General features: G+C 45.3%; 1 protein-coding gene across 6 annotated transcripts in view; it reads right to left on the bottom strand.

Annotated features, from left to right (window-relative positions):
* Positions 1-18,108, bottom strand: part of AFAP1L2 (actin filament associated protein 1 like 2) — a 92,429-nt gene that overhangs the window by 46,401 nt on the left and 27,920 nt on the right. The gene's annotated exons all lie outside the window — the stretch shown is intronic.

The following is an 18,108-nucleotide window of genomic DNA, read 5'->3' as shown; positions in this document are numbered from 1 at the left end:
CCTAGCAGAGAACAACAGGGGAAGCTGAGATGGAATTTGGGGTAAGCCCTTCCAGGGAAGCACTTTCATAGGGACACACAGCACTGAGAATAAACAAGTGAAGGGTTTCAAAGCTTTCCGGAGCTCAGCCCAGGTTTCAACAGGCTAAAACCAGTAGATAGACAGAATGAGAGCCAGCAGCAGGCTGTGACTTCAGAGGTGGCTACCAGGTCCTTTCACTTTTCTACCCTTCCAAATGTCTGTCCCCCGCCCCCCACCCCCTTATCTGCCTGCCTTGACAGCCACCACAGGCAATGTTCCCCTGGGCCATGAGCACAACACTGTTGACAGTGTTGCCCCAGAAGGGCCAATCCATGAGGGTGTGCAGTGGGTATCTGTTGCTTTTCCCCTTCCCCAGCATCTATTCACTCTTATTTGTAGCCAGTTGTCCTTTGGGAACCCTGCTTTCCCCACTGTCAGTATTTGTGGTTTGGGTGGAACTATTATAGGACCCACTCCATGGGCAGTCACATGACCTTGGACCTAACCAATCAGAGCATTTCATTCCCCAGCCACAGTGATTGGCTTAGGGGTGGCTCCATGACCAGAGCCAAGCCAATGAGCATCAGCCTTGAGACTCTTCCTGGAACTACCAGGAAGTGGGGGTCTCCTTCCTCAGGGTTGTTGAGCTGCTAGAATGCCAGCCTGAAGCTGCTGTGGCCGTGTGCAGGAACAGCCTACCTGAGAAGGAAAGCCGTGCCTGGAGCTTCCTGGCAGCATCGTTTTAGCACGTGGATTCAGCCATGGCTCCAACTAGCTATTCCGATATACCATGCAGTTATGTGTGGCCAAAGCATACTGTTTTTCGTTTAAGCCAGACTGAGTTGGGTTTCCCTTGCTTGCACACTGGGAATGAGCCATCATAGCACATTTTTTGGTTCTCCAATCTGAACCAGGCAGTCTGCATACACAATTCCGGTTCATTCTATGAGGCAGGCATTATCATCTCCAGATGTGAAGCCAAAGGAGGCTACGTGGTCCCACCAGGGTGACACAGTAAATATCACTGCTCAGAACCAATGGATCATTCTGACCCCAAACCTAGAGTTTATCCCATTAATCTGAGTTGATCTTACATTGGTCAAGATTTGCTTATTAAAACACATTGTGCAGAGAGTGGGCTTCAAAAATATTCTGATGAAAGCAAAGTATGAGAAAAGACCCAGAAAGAAGGCACCTTGAGAAGCCTGGGATATAATGTCACTAAGGGCTGGGGTGGGGGGCAGAGGACAGTGAAGACAAATTTCCGCCAGCCTTAGGAAGAAGGAGTAGACACTGAGGGGGAATTCCAAAGGGCTGGGCACAGCACAGGCATGGCACCTGGGGACACAGAAGGATATGAGGGAAGACCTCCCCTGATCCCAGGGAGTGCTGACAGATTTCAAGATAGTCGTGCCCTTGGGACAGCCTGACGGGAGAAACAAGGGTGGAAGCTGCAACTCTTGGCTCCTGGAGTGCAGCAGCTGTGGAAAGAATGCCATCCCTGAGCCTCCACGCCCGACTCCAGTGCCAGGGGCCAGAACCCGGAGGACGAAACAGCTGATGAAATAGGGGGAACGTGACTGTTGAGTTCTGGAGGAGCACAAGAAGGGTCTGCCCCAAATGATCCCTAATATTAGGGAGAGTGGAGGAGCAAAAGCCCACACACAAAGGAGCACTTTCGTTTTTTTCCTGTGAGACAGGGTCTCACTCTGTTGCCCCGGCTGAAGTGCATTGGTGTGATCATAGCTCACTGTAATCTCTAGCTGCTGGGCTCAAGCCATCCTCCTGCCTCAGCCTCCTGAGTAGCTGGGACTACAGGCACACACCACCATGCCTAGCATTTTTTTTTCTTTAATTTTTTTGTAAAGATAGGGTCTCACTATGTTGCTCAGGCTAGTCTTGAACTCCAGCGATCCTCTTGCCTTGATTTCCCTAAGTGCTGGGATTACAGATGTGAGCTACCATGCCTGGCATAAAGGAGCAATTTTAACAAAGCAGACAGTTCTGAATGGCTGTCAGGCTTAGACTAACGTGCTTCTGCTGATCATACCATCTCTAATAGATAAGAATTGATGATCAAGCACAGAGACTTATATAATCCCTTAATGCAAACCCTATCAACTTGAAATCAGTCCCTTTAGCAGCCTCAAAGGAGTTAGGAATTAATAATGAATGACAACGAATTATTTTGGTCTACATAGAATTCTTTTCCCCTTCTTTGGATAATGGAGGAAGCTACTCCATATGGTGTAGATTTGACTGTCCCCACTTATGCCATAGGAGGTGGGGATGTAGCTGAGGTCTGGCCATCCTTCGGGGCCCAGTGATGGGTTCCAGCAATTCAAGTAAGACTTTTTCCCTGGGATTTCCTACAGGGCTTTGGGAGAAAGAAGTCTTTCCTCTCTTTGGATCACAAGCCGTGAGTATTCATACTTGGAACTGCAGGAGACCTTTCCCTTTCCAGTCTGCAGATGAAGCCAGGGCTCACAGGAGAACAAAGCTGATAACTAGAGAGAGACAAGCCCTGACCATACAGCTAGGTTTCCTAGGTTCAGCTGTGCCTGAAGCTGACTTTGCACTTGCCAACTACATTTTACATAAGCTGGTTTTTAAACATTGATGACCAAAAAGTCCTTAGTAATATAAAAATGAAGGTTGAACAAATGGTGGCTCCATATAAACCACCCCATTTATAAGGCATACCCCAATTTTTCAAGATCATAAAATGGTTCAATAGTAATCTTACTTTCCTGCTCCCTTTGAAAAGTCCAAGCACAAAACCTACAGGACCAGGTAATTATCTTAGATGAACCACATGGTGCCCAAACCACCAGAAAAACTGCTGACAATGGCCAACAAACACTGAGGGATATGGCTATAATTGGTGCTGTTTAAACCACAACAGAGAATAGCAGGCCTAGGGATGCAGGGGGGAGGGGAGAAGGGGAAGGATGGGGGGCAGGGGTTGCCTCCCTACCAGGAGCCCATCTCCTCTCTCTTTTTTCTGATTGATGTCCACTTCCCTGTGCTATTCCCTGTGATCCCCAATACACAGCCCCCAGCAGTGCTTTGCAAGTGTGGGCATGACCCTTTACTGGGCTGTGCTGTCAACTCAGTGAGTTAGCACTGGCAACTTAAAAGAAAAAAAAGTAGCTGTAGTCCCAGCTACTTGGGAGGCTGAGGCAGGAGGATCGCTTGAGCTCAGGTCTTTAAGGCCAGCCTGGGCAACATAGCAAGATCCTGTCTCTGAAAAAAAAAATAGAAAATCTCAGAATGCACAGTATCTAGTAAAGTTACCCGCTCTTTGATAAAACTTTTGTTTCAGGGGTGTACACGTGTGTGTGTGTGTGTGTGTGTGTGTGTGTGTGTGTGTGTGCTGAGATACAATGTAAAGTACATTTCTTACCATGATCATAATCAGAAAGTTTGAAAAGCACCACTACAGTCCATGCTCTCTTACCTGACACCCCAAAGCCAGAGGTGTTTTGAAATCCAGTGTAATTCAGATTTTAAAAAAGTAACATAGGCACATTCCCCCAGCAAGTTCTGGGTAAACACTCAGGAATAGAATGCATTAATATCTTTATGTAAAAATATATAAATAGTTATACTAAGTGGGATAAAGAGATGCTAAATCACCTCATATCATTTCAAGGTAAGTTTTGTCTCCAAATTAGTTTGTGCCGGCTTTACAAAGAACCTCCTGGTTTCCAAGTTTGGGATTTTGGAGGTGATGAGATGGGATTATGGACCTATGGACGGATTCTTGGGATCTTTTTCCTTCTGTCTCAAAATTGACTTTTAACTTCCCCATTTTTTATGGTGCTTGTGAATGATAGTGAACCCACACTAAGCTTTTAATGGACAAAGAGAAAACTGCAAGGCCTGAGAAATTCACAGGGCTGGGGGCAAGTGGGCCTTTTAAGAACCCTCCTCAAATTAACTTTGCTTCTAAGTGGGGCTCGCTCAGTGATTGAGGGGATGAAAAGGAACTGTCCAATTCTTCAGCCACTGGCCACATGTGGTGCTTGAGGACATGCACTGTGGCCAGTCTGAACTGAGGTGTGTTGCAAATATAAAATAAAGAAGGAATTTCAAAGACTTAGTACCCCTTCTCCAAAGAATGTAAAATAAACAATTTTACACTGATTATATGTTGATGATGTTTTCAATGTATTGAGTTAAATAAAATATATCCTTAAAATTAATTTCATCTTTTTTTTAAGTTTAAATTTTCTTAAATGTAATTTAAAATTACATCTGTGCTCTGCATTCTATTTCTATTAGACTACACTGGTCTGAAGCATCTATCATAGACTCAAAGCTTTTTAAAAGCATGAAAAGTCATCCTGATCAAAACAAAACAAAAATGTTCAGAGAGAGAATGGGACTTCACCAAAATCACACAGTTTGTAGAAAACTCAAATTTCCTATTCCTGCCCAGGGGTTTCTAAACCTAATTTTATACCTTAAAGAGCAAAGGAAAGAACAGAGGTCATTCTTTCGTGAGAATTCCACGGGAACAGTGGGAAAAGCTTAGAAGAGTGCTTTGAAATATGTTAGTTATGATTTACAAAGGTGGGAAGGGACTAAAAAAGGAAAGTTCTTCCCTCAGGAAAATAGCCATGACCTGGATGAAAAAGATTTGGTTACTCTGTGCAGGCTGCGCTTTGTTTACATGAACAAGAGCCAGTTATTCATCACAGAAATATTCTAAATTAAACCCTTGAAGCCCTATTGTATAAACAACTTAAAGGTATCACAGAGTTTTGAGTTGGATCATTGTTTTTTGTTTAATGTTTCAGCCAAAATTTGTCAAAAGAAACTGCTGATGTACGATTTCAGACTCTTCCAGTGCATTTCATTTTTTGGGAACATTTTAAGTCTGCATTTGGCTCCTCATTCAAATCGCCTCTTCCCTCTCTGGCTAGTCTCAAAGGGACCCCCTCAGCTCCTTACCTTCCTCATCTGCCTGCTCTCTTTGCTGTAATGTCTTCAACACTGTAGCCTCTGACTTCAAACACCCTGAAATTGTCTTCGGGTACTTTTTATCTAGTGTAACCACATGCAACACCCATTCAAACTCACACTCTTTCTGAACTATTATCCCCCTGACCTTGAAACCAGGCTTTAACAGCGCCCCAAGGTGTGGTCAGCATTTCAGCCTAACTCTCTGCTCCAGTCTCACTGCGGCCCTGTCTGCCCATAACGATTATTCAAGTATTTCCCAGAAAATCATAAAAGAAGAATGCATGTTGCAATTCTGTTTGCATGTGATGCAGTAGGGTTTCTTTTATTCCCTTCCCTCAAATAGGGAGCTATTAAATTGAGGATGCTTCTTATAATCAGTGACATCTTAGAATCACTCATTCTCGGCCAGGCACAGTGGCTCATGCCTGTAATCCTAGCACTCTGGGAGGCCAAGGTGGGAGGATCACTTGAGGTCAGGCATTTGAGACCAGCCTGAGCAAGAATGAGACCTCCCTCTCCACTAAAAATAGAAAAAATTAGCTGAATGTAGTGGTGTGCACCTGTAGTCCCAGCTACTTGGGAGGCTGAGGCAGGAAGATGGCTTTAGCCCAGGAGTTTGAGGTTGCTGTGAGCTAGGCTGACGCCACAGCACTCTAGCCTGGGTGACAGAGCAAGACTCTGTCTCAAAAAAAAAAAAGAAAGAAGAAGAAGAAGAAGAAGAACAATCACTTATTCTTCAATCAGCACCTCTCTTTCCAACCACAGTTATTTTCCATTCTCTTATAGGGGGCTATTTTCACTGAAATAAGTTTCAACAATATGCCACTTTTTAAGTGTTTTCAAGTCCCTTAAATGCTAAAATTGCGTCTATCTCAAGCTTCAAACCAGATTTCTATAGTACAAGCATTGGGTGTTAGAGTTCAGCATTCTCAGAACAATCCTAGCTCTTGGTTCAGGGGTTGCTTACTTAGAAGTGAAGCTGAATTAGAAAAACCTAGGGACAAAGGAGCCTCCTTTTGTCTTCTGTTGTTCTGAATATAATTTGGCTTGAAGTAAGGCACAAATGCAGTGAGCTCTAAATTCAGCAACAAGGATTAACAGATTTTATGATGAGCAATTTTCTGTTGAAATAAACTATGAAGACAGAATTATAGTTAACTAAATACAAAATGCTTTTAATAATAAACCAGTAAAAGAAAAAGAATACAACCCAAAAAAGGGAAATTGCTTTTATTAATAATAAAGTCAGCCAAATGATGACAAAGATCTCACTGAGCTCATGTTTATAATAAACCTATATCGTATATATCGTCATCCCTTAGTGAAGAAACAGATTCGAGGAGGTTAAGTAACTTGCCCAAAGTCACACAGCCAGTAAATCCAGATCTGAATTCAAATCACTGTAACCCCTTCCGCCATCACCTCAGCTGGCCTCCCTTACAATTTCTTCTTTCACGTACAAATAGTAAAATAATAATTTTTAAAACCATAGTCACTTGAAAATAGAGCCTAGCAGAGAAGGTAAATCTAAAAGACCACAGTTTGCCTAGATTTGTATTATACAAGCACAGGAGAATCTTGCTAGCCTATTTTGACCCTGCTTATTAATACAAGTTGCCAGTGATCAATTCATACCCTCTGAGAACAGTCAAACAGTAAAAGAAAATGGGTAAAAGACTCAGGAAATACATTACAACAAGTGCTGAGACCACTGTTATTGAAGTTTCTGGTGTGTGACATTAAGATGTTCAAATACCTGACAAGTTTACCGACAAATCTTGCATGGTAATTATTTTGCTAGTATAATATTTGTTAAGTATGGGTGGCCAAACTGCAAAACATAACAATTTTATCACTGGGTTGAAAATGACCTTTGGTTTTAAAAAGACTACATGACTTCTAATAAAGTTAGCTAATAAAAAAACCAATCCACCACTCACATGTATTTTGTGAGTCCCATGTGTAAACATGCCTGTACTTCTCAACAGAGCAACTGGGAAATGAAAGGTGGCAGGAAGGAGGCTGAGTGCACACCCACGGACCAGTGTGCTGCTGGTGGCACTCATCGGAGACTTCATATGGAGATGAATCAACTTTCCTTGCACCCTGCACAGCAGGTCTACTCATCAGGGTAGGTTCATGGGGGAGTTATATCTGTTAATGGAATGGCAAAGGCTGGCTGGCAAATGATGTTTTAATCAAGCCTTCCTCTGGCTTTTAGGAATAGATTTCAAAGAAGTGATCTGTTGGCTTAGTGTAGACCTGGTCAAAGAAACCCAGATGGCTCTTCCTATACTGGAATAATAGATCATATCCATCTTTCTTTCATTCATTTAATAAAGGGTGCAGACATGGTCAGGGAAAAAGGCAAAGGAGGCCAGTGGAAACTCAGAAGGCTAAGAAAACATCTCATCTTACGAGCCCCTCTTGTGGATTTCTATCTTGTCCTCTCCTTGTTTCAACTGAATATAACTTCATCAAGGACACCAAAAAGACTGATTAAGAGAGAACTCCTCCTGCCTGACTGTTTGAGCTGGGACATCCATCTTTTCTTGCCTTTGAACTGAAAAATTGGCTATTCTTGGGTCTCAAACCTGAAGGCTTTCACACTGGAACTCTGATGGGCTCTCCTGGTTCTCAGGTCTTTGGACTCAAGCTGGCACTACACGATTGACTTTCCTGGGCTTTAGCTTGCTCACTGCAGATCTTAGGGCTCCTCAGCCTCCATAATTGTGGGAGCCAATTCCTTATGATAAGCCTCTTCCTAGATAGATAGATAGATAGATAGATAGATAGATAGATAGATAGATAGATAGATAGATAGATAGATAACCTCCCAAGATAGAGAGATGGAGAGAGAGAAAAAGAGAAAGATATCTAGCCACCCAGCCAGCCTATTGGTTCTGTTTCACCTGGAGAACCTTATCTAATACAGAGAGCTTCTGCAAACCAGGGAGGTGATCTGATCAAGCTGAAACACATTTAGAAAAAGGGAAGAAAAATTTTGCATGGTTGGGAATTAAAACATTTACCACTATTGTCCTGGAACCTAAAAACTCCCCTCAAATGTATTCCAGTGAACATAGTTCAAAACCCCATAGATCAGAACAGTCAGTGTTTTGGGTGTTGAGGCTCAAAAGTTCTTAGGACTTCGGACATGCATTTCCTTTTCCAAGCAAAATTTCTGCATCAGAATAGTGATTTCCCCCACTTACATCTATGCTGTTCTGGTGAAATCACAGAAGCAAGTGTCAGAAAATGAACATGAACAGAAAATGGTGGGCAGTTCCTGTCTCAGAAGGTGTGACACTTTGTAGCATGACTATGATGGCTCAACCAGTCCCAGTCCAGAAACATCAATGAGACAATTTGGAGATTGTTCCCAAACTCCTGACACTTGACTTTTAACATGGACCCCTGATCTGGAGGAACTCTGACAAACATTAAACTGAAAGCCTAGGGACAGTATTCACTCAAGATCAGTATGTGCATCTGACGTGTGACATTTAAACAGAGATGCTAGGACAACCCTGATGCCAAGGTTGCAAAGTGATGGGACCACCTTGACTTCCCTTTGGCAGCTAAGAGGTCACATCCCATAGTGGGGCTCTGTCTCAAGCCAAGCATGTTGTGCTTCTCACAGCTTCATTTCCCCAGGCATTTACTTCTGCATCCAATATTTATGGAGCACCCATTATGTGTTAGACTCTTAGATTTGGCCACTAAATAAAAATGGGTGTGGCCTTTTTGGAGTGCACATCTACACATCTCAGGATCAGTTCTCTTGCTACAGTGATAGTAGCCTTTCTGTACCTTTGGATGAACATCAGTACAAAATTCCTGGAATTCTTCTGAAATTCCCTATGCACGAATGGGTGGCAGAAAAACCTGGTTTTTTTTACAGCTATTTTACTATGACAGCTGTTGTATCTTTTCTTTCTTATGATAATGGGGGACTCAGTGTAGTTAGAGAGAGTTGGATTGGAATTTAGTGGCTACACTAACAATCTGTGTGAACTTCAGCAAGTTTCATAACTTCTTTGAGCCTTCATTTTTACACTTACAGAAGTGGGAGAAAAATCATATCTACTCGCAGAGTTGGTGCGAGAATTAAATTAGATAACACGCGAAAATCAGACACAAAGCACTACGTAACAAATATTATCATCACCCACTATAGTGGGTTGATTTGTGTCCTCCAAAAAGACATGTCCAAGTCCTAATCCCTGGTATCCGTAAATGTGACCTTATTTGAAAGTGGGTCTTTGCAGGTGTAATTAGATTAAGGATCTCAAGATAAGATTATTCTGGATTTAGGAAGGGCTCTAAACCCAATGGCTGGGGTCTTTATGAGAGAAAGGGGAGGGAGATCTGAGACACAGAGAATAAGGCCTCGTGAAGACAAAGGCAGAGATCGGAGTGACACTGTCAGAGCCAAGGAACGCCGGGCACCTCCAAAGGCAGGAAGAGGCAATGAAGGATTCTTCTCAGTCACCAGGGCAAGCGTAGCCCTGCTGGCACCTTGATTTTGGACTCTGGCTCCAGAACTGTGAGAGAATAAATTTCAGTAGTTTTAAAGCACCATAAACTATTGTGGTATTTGTTACAGCAGCCCTGGGAAACTAACACACCGCCCTCCACCAGGCTCTGCCCCTCCCTTGGTAACAGCAAACTCTGAGCCTCAGCGCTGGGAGTCACCTTGCAGGAGCAGGTTCTGGACACACAAGTAACAAACTGAGGAAACAGGGGTTCCTGGGAGTCAGAGAGGCCACTCTTGAAATGCATGCAGGAGTTAGAAATTCTAAGTTGTGTCTCTTGTACGGTCCCCAAGCCCACTGGCTTCCCATTGCACGTGTGGCCTGCAGAATTCGCCACACGCGCCAAAGGCAGTGTTTCTCTGGCCCAGAGTCGAGCCAGCTGTCCACTGCGCCATTCTAGAGAGTCGGTCTGCTGGGCCTTCACCAGCCCAAGCAGGGAGAATGAGGGCAAACCTCGTTCTCTGGTTCCGGCTCCTGGTCCTTCTTGTTGTGTTTTGGCTCCAATCAACACTCACTGAACCCAGGGGCACTGGGCTTGGCGTTTGTGTAATTTAAATTTCATTTTATCTTCTACCTTGTGAGATGGATTCTATTATCCAACCTGAAACCTGAGGACACTAAGTACCTTTCCTAAGCTTACAGAGGTAACAAGTGGCAGAGCTGAGATCAAAGCCCAGCTCTCCAGTCCGGCATCCAGAGCTCATTCCCCACCTCCGGGAGGCCTTTCTTGATCGGTCCACTTGGCTTCTGTCCTCCAACACTCAGCCTGTTCTCCTCATACCACGAAAGGACAGTGCCATGCCCAGGCATCCTACTCATATTATTTTACTTAATCCTCACAACAACTCTGTGTGCAATATAGCATGATGGCCATTGTACAGATGGGGAAACTAAGGTCTTTGAAAGACAAAGATCCTTGCCCAAAGCCGCATGCCTAATGCAGTGCAGAGTAGGATTGGAGCCAGAGCCCCAAAGTACACGCACTTTGCCCAGACAGAGCCCTGTCTCTGCTGCTGACTTACAGAAAGGCACCTTGAGCAGAGCTGTTGCTGTGGGGTCAATGAAAGGGCAAGGGGACGAGGGCCGAGCTGTCACACGCTTTTCCCCTGCTGACGTTCTCCTGTGCAGGCTGCCACTTCGTTAAAAACTCAGTAAAGTCACAGCTGTAGCAGCTGCAGAGGGTCTCCTGCAGCTGGGCCTGGACATCACCCCTCACGTACCTGCATGTCCTACCTACGGCTGCCGTAACAGAGTACCACAGATCGAATGGCTGGAAACAACAGAAACTTATTATCTCATGGTTCTGGAGGCTGCAAATCCAAAATTGCACATCACCAGGGTTAACTCCCTCTGAAGAATCTGGGGAAGGATCCCTCTTTGGCTCTGCCTGGCTTCTGGCGACTGCCAGCCATCCTTGGCATTCCTTGGCTTGCGGCTGCATCACTCCAACCTCTGCCTGCGCTGTCACAGGGTATTCTCCTTGTGTGTCTCTCTGTCCAAATTGTCCTCCTCTTATAAGGACACCAGTCATCGGATAAGGACCCATTCTAATCCAGCATGACCTCCTTTTAACTTGATTACAACTGCAAAGACCCTATTTCCAAATAAAGTCACATTCCCGGGGTTAGGACTTGAACATATCTTTTGGGGGGATACAATTCAACCCTCAACAGGGCATGTGGAAGCCAAAACAAATGGATCCCCCTCTTTGAGCCCTTCCTCCTCAGCTGTAAGGGCCTGAGCTGACTTACCAGGCTGGGAAGCCCCTCTGAGTCCTCCTCCTCGGGCTGTGAATTTTGTTTTGTTTTAATATCCGTACTCCAGACCAAATAAATGAAAATCTTTCTTGGAGGATTCAAGCACCTGGAGGCTCCTCAGTTGATTCAAATGACAAGACAGGATTAAAAACCAGAGTCCTGGGGCATAAGCTCACTAAGCCATTGGTTCAAGAAAGGTGGTAAGTCACACCCACTGATGACTGGCAGCCCTCTGCAAGGTGCTTCCAGGGTTTCCCCGATCCTGTCTGTCCCCACACTCCTGGGCAGCCCAGGCTTGTTTAAGGGCTGCGTCTCCTCCCGCTTCCTCCCAGCACAGAAGTGTCTAGGTGTGTACGTTGTTCTCTGCCACTCCCAGGCCAGCATCTACCCCAGGAATCCCCAAGCACGCCCTGGGGATCCTCCCGGGAGTCCAGGGGGGATTGTTACTGTGGGTGATCCTCAGGCACCAATCTGATAGTAAATGTAAGAAGGCCCCAAACTCTCAGCCATGAGGTGGCCGTCCACTTGATCCAGGATATGTTTAAAATAATTTTTTTTAATTATGACCGAAATGAAAACTTAAAATCCTCACAGAGAACTCACAGAGAAACAACCCCTAGGGCTCAGTTTGAGAAGCATGATCTTCATCCTATGCAGAAAACCATCTACAGTAGCCTCCAACGAACCGGTCCCCTTCCTCAAGGACACCCCCCCTACAAGGCTCACGACCCTCACAAATGCCTTTCACGCCCAATTCCATCCAAACCCAGTTACCACGATCGGTTTAAGGCGCAGCTTGTCTTTGACCATCCTTGATTTTCTAGATGCTCATCATGTATTTGTCACCCTGTCTGTCCATCTTTGAGGCTGAGATGGATCACGGAGGTGAGCGTGTTCCCAGGAGGAATGTTTAGTGAACAGATTCATTCAGCACAGAGAAGAGCCATGTGTCTTCACTCCCGGGAACAAGATGCTACGTCTAAACAAAAAGGCAAAATTCTCAGACACTTGTGAAATGTGCAACCGAGGCAGGCCTGAGCTGTAAAAAAGGCAAGCCCAGTAGGGATTCAGCGACAGGAAGCCCACAGCAGACTCCAGCTGTGCACGGTCCCCAAAACCGAAGGCCAGAGATGACCAGTGGAAGGGCAGTGCAGGACCCCACCTTGCACCAGGCCTTTCGTGTGTGCCCTGCACACTTCCGACGGGAGCTCTGAAAACAGAAACAGAAAATACCGCCCAAACCCTGGCTGAAGTTGTAGAGAATATGGAATCTAGTGCCACCCGTCAAGGTAGTCAAAGAAGACAGGTAAAGGAGGGGAGGCAATTATTCTTGTCTGATAAAAAGAAATCTACCAGTTCTTGGGGAGTGATCGGCTTTCTCCTGGTCCTGGGTTGTAAGAGGAATTCCTCACACTGGACCACTCAGGGCTCCTCCTATGTGGATTTCGTATTAGCAGCTAGCGTCAGGGCCAGCTGGTCTGCTAAGATGGCCGGGCCACACCACGCCAATGCACAGGGCCCCAAATGTGTGGGGGTGACACACGGCTGACTGGCCGAGCCAGAAGGAAAACAGAGCTCTGGGTGCCTTCCCATCTCGTATGTGTAACAGGAGCCTCACTGAGAACAGGCCAGAAGACAAACAGCCTCCGAAAGCGCCCTGTCCGCGCCAGGGCAAAACATCGTCAGCTGTCTGTGGATGGACATGCGGGGACTTAGATTTGTATCAGGCCAGCCTCATGTTCTCTGAGAACTTGGTGCAGAGAGCATGTCCTGGGGTGCATTCCATCCCTAAAACGCCAGGGATTTGGTCCCTCTGTCTACGGGGGCTGTCTTCGCTGCTCGCCCTTCCCCTCCTTCAACATGGGGCGGGGGGCCCAGTGCGGCTCAGCACTAAAGACACAGGATGTGGTTGTGGGCAGGAGCTAAATGTGAAAAGCGTTGTTTGCAGAGCAGCCAGGAACTGACCAATAATGAGACCGGTCCTCGAAGCTGCTGATAACAGGGAACAGAGGCCTGGCTAGAATTGCAACCCCCAGTAAATCACTGTTAATTGCCAGTGAGACAGGAACGAAGGCTCTGCTTGAACTTGCAAGTTTATTTCAGGTTATTCCAAAGCCTGCCCGGGCTCCTTGGCAAGAAGGCAGAGGCGGGCAGAGGGGGTGGAAGAAACACGGCTCCCCACCCTTTTCTAACTGTGGGATAATGTTTTGTAACATCAACACCAGCAGCTGATGGCTATGGGAATGCACACACACTTAATTGAATACAAACAGAAAGTCTGCTTATTCTTCCCACCCTTGCAGGCCAGGCTGAAGCGTGGCATTTGGGATAATTAACTGCATCGACACATTAACGTACACAGACAGGGAGCAGAGATAACAAGCCTGAGTCACCAGGAGCGGGATTCCACAAGTGGCGGCTAAGAGTGAGTTGGTGCAACATTGTCCTACTTGGCACAGGAGATAAGAGGATGTGTAAGCAGACGAGTGGATAAAGAAAATGGGGCATATATATATGATGGAATATTATTCAGCCATATAAAGGAAATCCTGCCATTTGCAACAACATGGATGGACCTGGAGGACATTATGCTAAATGAAATAAGCCAGGCACAGAAGGACAAACACCGCATAATCTCACCCATATGGAGAATCTAAAAAAGTTGAGGTCACAGAAGCAGAGAGTGGAATAGTGGTTGCAAAGGCTGAAAGTGGGAGAAAAGGGAAGATGTTGTTGGTTAAATGGCGTAAACTTCCAGTTGTAAGATGGAAAAGTTCTGCAGGGCTAATGTACAGCATGGTGACTGACTATAGTTAATAATACCATACTGCTTACTTGAAATGTGTCAAGACATAGATCTTAAGTGCCCTGACAACACACACACACAAGCAAATGGTAACCATGTGAGATGATGGCTGTGCTAATTACCTTGACTGTGGGAATCACTTCGCAATGTACATACATATCAAACCTTCACACTGTATGCCTTTAATGTATATGATTTTTATTTGTCAATTAGACCTCAAAAAAGCTGGAGGGGGGAAGACTGCACCTGCCCTCAAAAAGGTGGCCACTCTGTAACCAATACCACTATTTAATAACTATAACACAAGCAGAACGGGAACAAAACTCTATCTTCCATCAAAACTGATTATCAGATTATGGGGGCACCCATAGGTGTTCCTCATGACAGTGGTTTCCGTGCCTGGGTGTGAAAAATCACTTCTGATTTTGAAAAACTTTATAATGAAAATGTCACACACGTGGAGTAGAGAACAGTGGAGTGAACCCCCATGAATCCGTCACTGAGCATCATTGGCCATAAATTTGTTGCCATCCTGGTTTTATCTCTGCCTCCTCCCTTTTTGCTGAAGTATTTAAAACAAGCCCATTTAAAATATAATGTGTATAAGTACTATACTATGTATAAATACTTCAACGTGTCTCTACCAGATAAAACCTTTTCATATTAATTCAAAACCGAAGATCAGACTCAACTAAATTAACATGCCCAAATTGTATTCTTTGGTTATTGTGGGCACCTCCTGCCGAGATACAGGACACAGATGGTGGCACTGGGAAGAGCCTTCCCTGCAGTTGAGATATCCAGTCCTCTTTTGCCACCAGCAAGCAGGGTGACCCTGGGCCAGCTGATCACCCTCCCTGACCCACTAACAGAAAATCAGACAGGTTAGTTTCTCAAGTTTTATCCAAACTCTAAATACTCTGAATACCGTCTATAATTCACTTTAATCCTCCCCTTTGAACAGTGCAATATGTACATATGCATATAGGTTAATTTAAATATGTACAAGGATGGGGAGCTAATATTTAAATTGTCCTAATCAGATTACACACACCAGAGGCTGATGGTTAGTTGAAAGACTCCAATCAGAAGTCCACACCACAGAGGCAGCTACTACAAGGCTTCAGCTATTTTTGTGGATGCTAAAAATGTTTCTTTGCTGAAATGAGTGTAGTGTTGAAGATATAACAAAGGGAGTGGCTGGAAACACTGCTGCAGCACATCTGCCCTTGCAGGAACAGGACCTAAGAATCTGGGTAAGCCGCAGTCTACACCACTCACAGTTACATCCTAGGCCTGGTACAAGACGCAGTGCAGTGTCCACCCAACACTGGAAGATTCTGGTGCCTGATCCACTAGGGTAGCTAAATCTCACCCCTGGCATTTTCTTGCACCGGCCTTAAGGCAGGTGCTTGTTGGGCAGAACAGCTACAAAGCTGGGGCTTCATCAGGCCCATGGCAGAAGCTGTCAGACTGTTCTTGGGCCTGCTTGCTAACACGTTTGCGGTGTAGCTGCATTTGGTCTGAGACCTGTTTTCAGTGGAACCTCAACTGAGAGGACAATTGTGCAGAGGGGACCTGCAGCGCCCCCCCCCATCTGTATCTCACCACTGGAGGCCACCGTGTTTGCAAGAAACACCCCTAGTATCATTATCTCCTCACTTTCTAAACTTTTACTCTCATTATTTCTCTCCATCTGGAACTGCCTCCTTTTTCACATTCTGCAAAAATCCTTTCCATCCATTAAAGCCCAGCTCAAGTCCTGCTTTCTCCAAGAAGCCTTCTCCAACTACCGGGACTGGGGCGGCAGCAAGGCAATGTGGAACTGAACTTCATGTTTCCCATGGCCATGAAACCTATTTGGGAACTGCAGGAATACTTGGAATTCCTCACTGTGGCAGGCTGCAGGGCCCGCGGAGAGGACAGTCCCTAAGTGCCCGGCCCGTGGCTGGTGGGGCCAAGCTAGGATTACTCTTTCTTGTTCATCTCTCCTCATCACTTTCTGGACACGAAAAGCTACAATAACACTGAAAACTTCACTCAATCTGGTTGTCCACACGCTCTCTTCTCAAAGGAGAGAGCCAGGTGGGTTGGTGCACAGAAGGGGTCGGGGAGGAGGATAGGGAGTTGGTCACCATCCTTAAAGAGGTCACCTCAGCTGGGAAGAGGCACCAGGGGATAAACGCCTTCTGGGGTGGGGAGCTACGAATGCCGATTCTGAAGAACACAGACTGGCAGGGCAAAGCCCCTCATCAGACCAGAAGTCAAAAAATAAAAAATAAAAAGAAAAGAAAGAAGGAAAAAAATTATTTGCCAAGGTCAGAATTTGGGCCATGGAAAATTCCCTATGTTTACTACTTCTTCTTCTTTTTTTTTTTTTTTTACAGCACAAGAGTAGACGGAAGATTATTTTTTTGTGGGGGAAAAAAGGCCCCTTTAAAGCTCATAACTTAATGAATTAAATACGACTCCAGTGTGTGGGTAATATGGCTGTGTCCTATTATATTTTCTCAAGGAAAAAAAGATAAAACAGAATGCCCTCCCCGCCCCCCCCCGGGAACCTCTACATTAACTTCTCCCCAGTAAGTCACATCCTGTAGGGACAGCAACAGCGAAGGTTTCTTTCCCTTAACTTGGATGAAACAGCAAAATTCTTGATTAATTTGTTCTAAATTGAAGTTTCTTGTTGGGCTTGAGGACTGATGCTGTAAAGAGTTGTTTTGTGGAGAATCTGGGTACGGTGGGAGAGTTTAACCCCACAGTGACCACTGGTCTTGTCCCCTGGTCGGTGGACAGCCACCTGGCCATGCCCGAGGGCTGCCTGGGGAGCCCTCCCTCCCCGCCCAGGGGCTCGGGGTGCCCAGATTTTTCCCTCTGTAAACACCAAGCCCAGCTTTGGGCTGACTTGCCATTGTTTCTACCAGAATTTACGGCTGAGATAAGGGAAGCTGCACTGGGTAGGGCGGGGTGGGAGGGGCCGGGCTTGCCATGAGTGAAAGAACCCAGTATTTTCTTTCGCTTTATTCTCCATATCTCAATGTCCAGAACAGGAGAAAGGGGGCCGGCTCCAGAAGCATTCATGATGCCAAATACCTTCTCAATGACTTCTTTTGTGTACTTCCTTCTATTTTTATTAATTTAAGCTTTTATTGGGAAAAATGGAATGTATACACAGGGGAAAAACATAGATATATCAAGTAGCAGTACAAACACAAGCAATGAAAGTTCCCATCCCATCTGAGAAACCCCCCAGCATCAGTCCCCTTCCTGGCAACTACTGTCCATGACTGTGTATCCTGCCAGCAATTTCCTATGCATAATATTCTATATATAAAATATTCATAGAGAAATACAGATAAAGTTCTTTTATCTAAGTAAGCTCACACTATATATAGCATCCTGCACCTTGCTATTTTCACTTTCTAATGTCCCTTGGAGGCAATATATGGATGTGCCTCTTTTTAACAGCTACATAGTATTCCACTGAATGGATGCAATGTATGTTTTAACATATATCCTTTTGTTTATAAAATACACATAATTTTGCAAAATTTGCATTACAGGAAATGCAAATTTGCATTACAGGAAATCCTCCCCCTCTTTTTTAAACTTTCAAAGTCCCCGAACCATAGGCTGTCCCAAAACGAGGACGCTGGGACATTCGCTTGATGGCCAGCAGAGAGAAGATAAAGGCCATGTCCCCAGAGCTCTGTTTCTACTTCCTATCCCCATCTTGGAAGTCTCCAGGCCTTTGTCACCATGGTTACCTGCCAACTCCCTCCTCTCTCTAGCCTTAACTCCAAGTAGCAAGATAATCTTGCCCTTTCTCTGCCGGTAAGATTACTAGGGCCTGAGTCCACAGTGGACAGAAGATGCCGACTGGGATTGCAGTAAAGTTCCAAGACCACACCTGCCTAGTGCTTGTAGAGGGTACAAAAAAACAGGAGCTCCTGCCCTCAGGGTGCTTAAATGCCATGTTAAAGAGTAACAGAACACAGTCCCAAAATGAAAACCA

Source organism: Lemur catta, chromosome 14 (genome assembly GCF_020740605.2).
Source record: "Lemur catta isolate mLemCat1 chromosome 14, mLemCat1.pri, whole genome shotgun sequence".
Taxonomy (NCBI): Eukaryota; Metazoa; Chordata; class Mammalia; order Primates; family Lemuridae; genus Lemur; species Lemur catta.
This window is presented reverse-complemented; position numbering and strand designations above follow the sequence as displayed.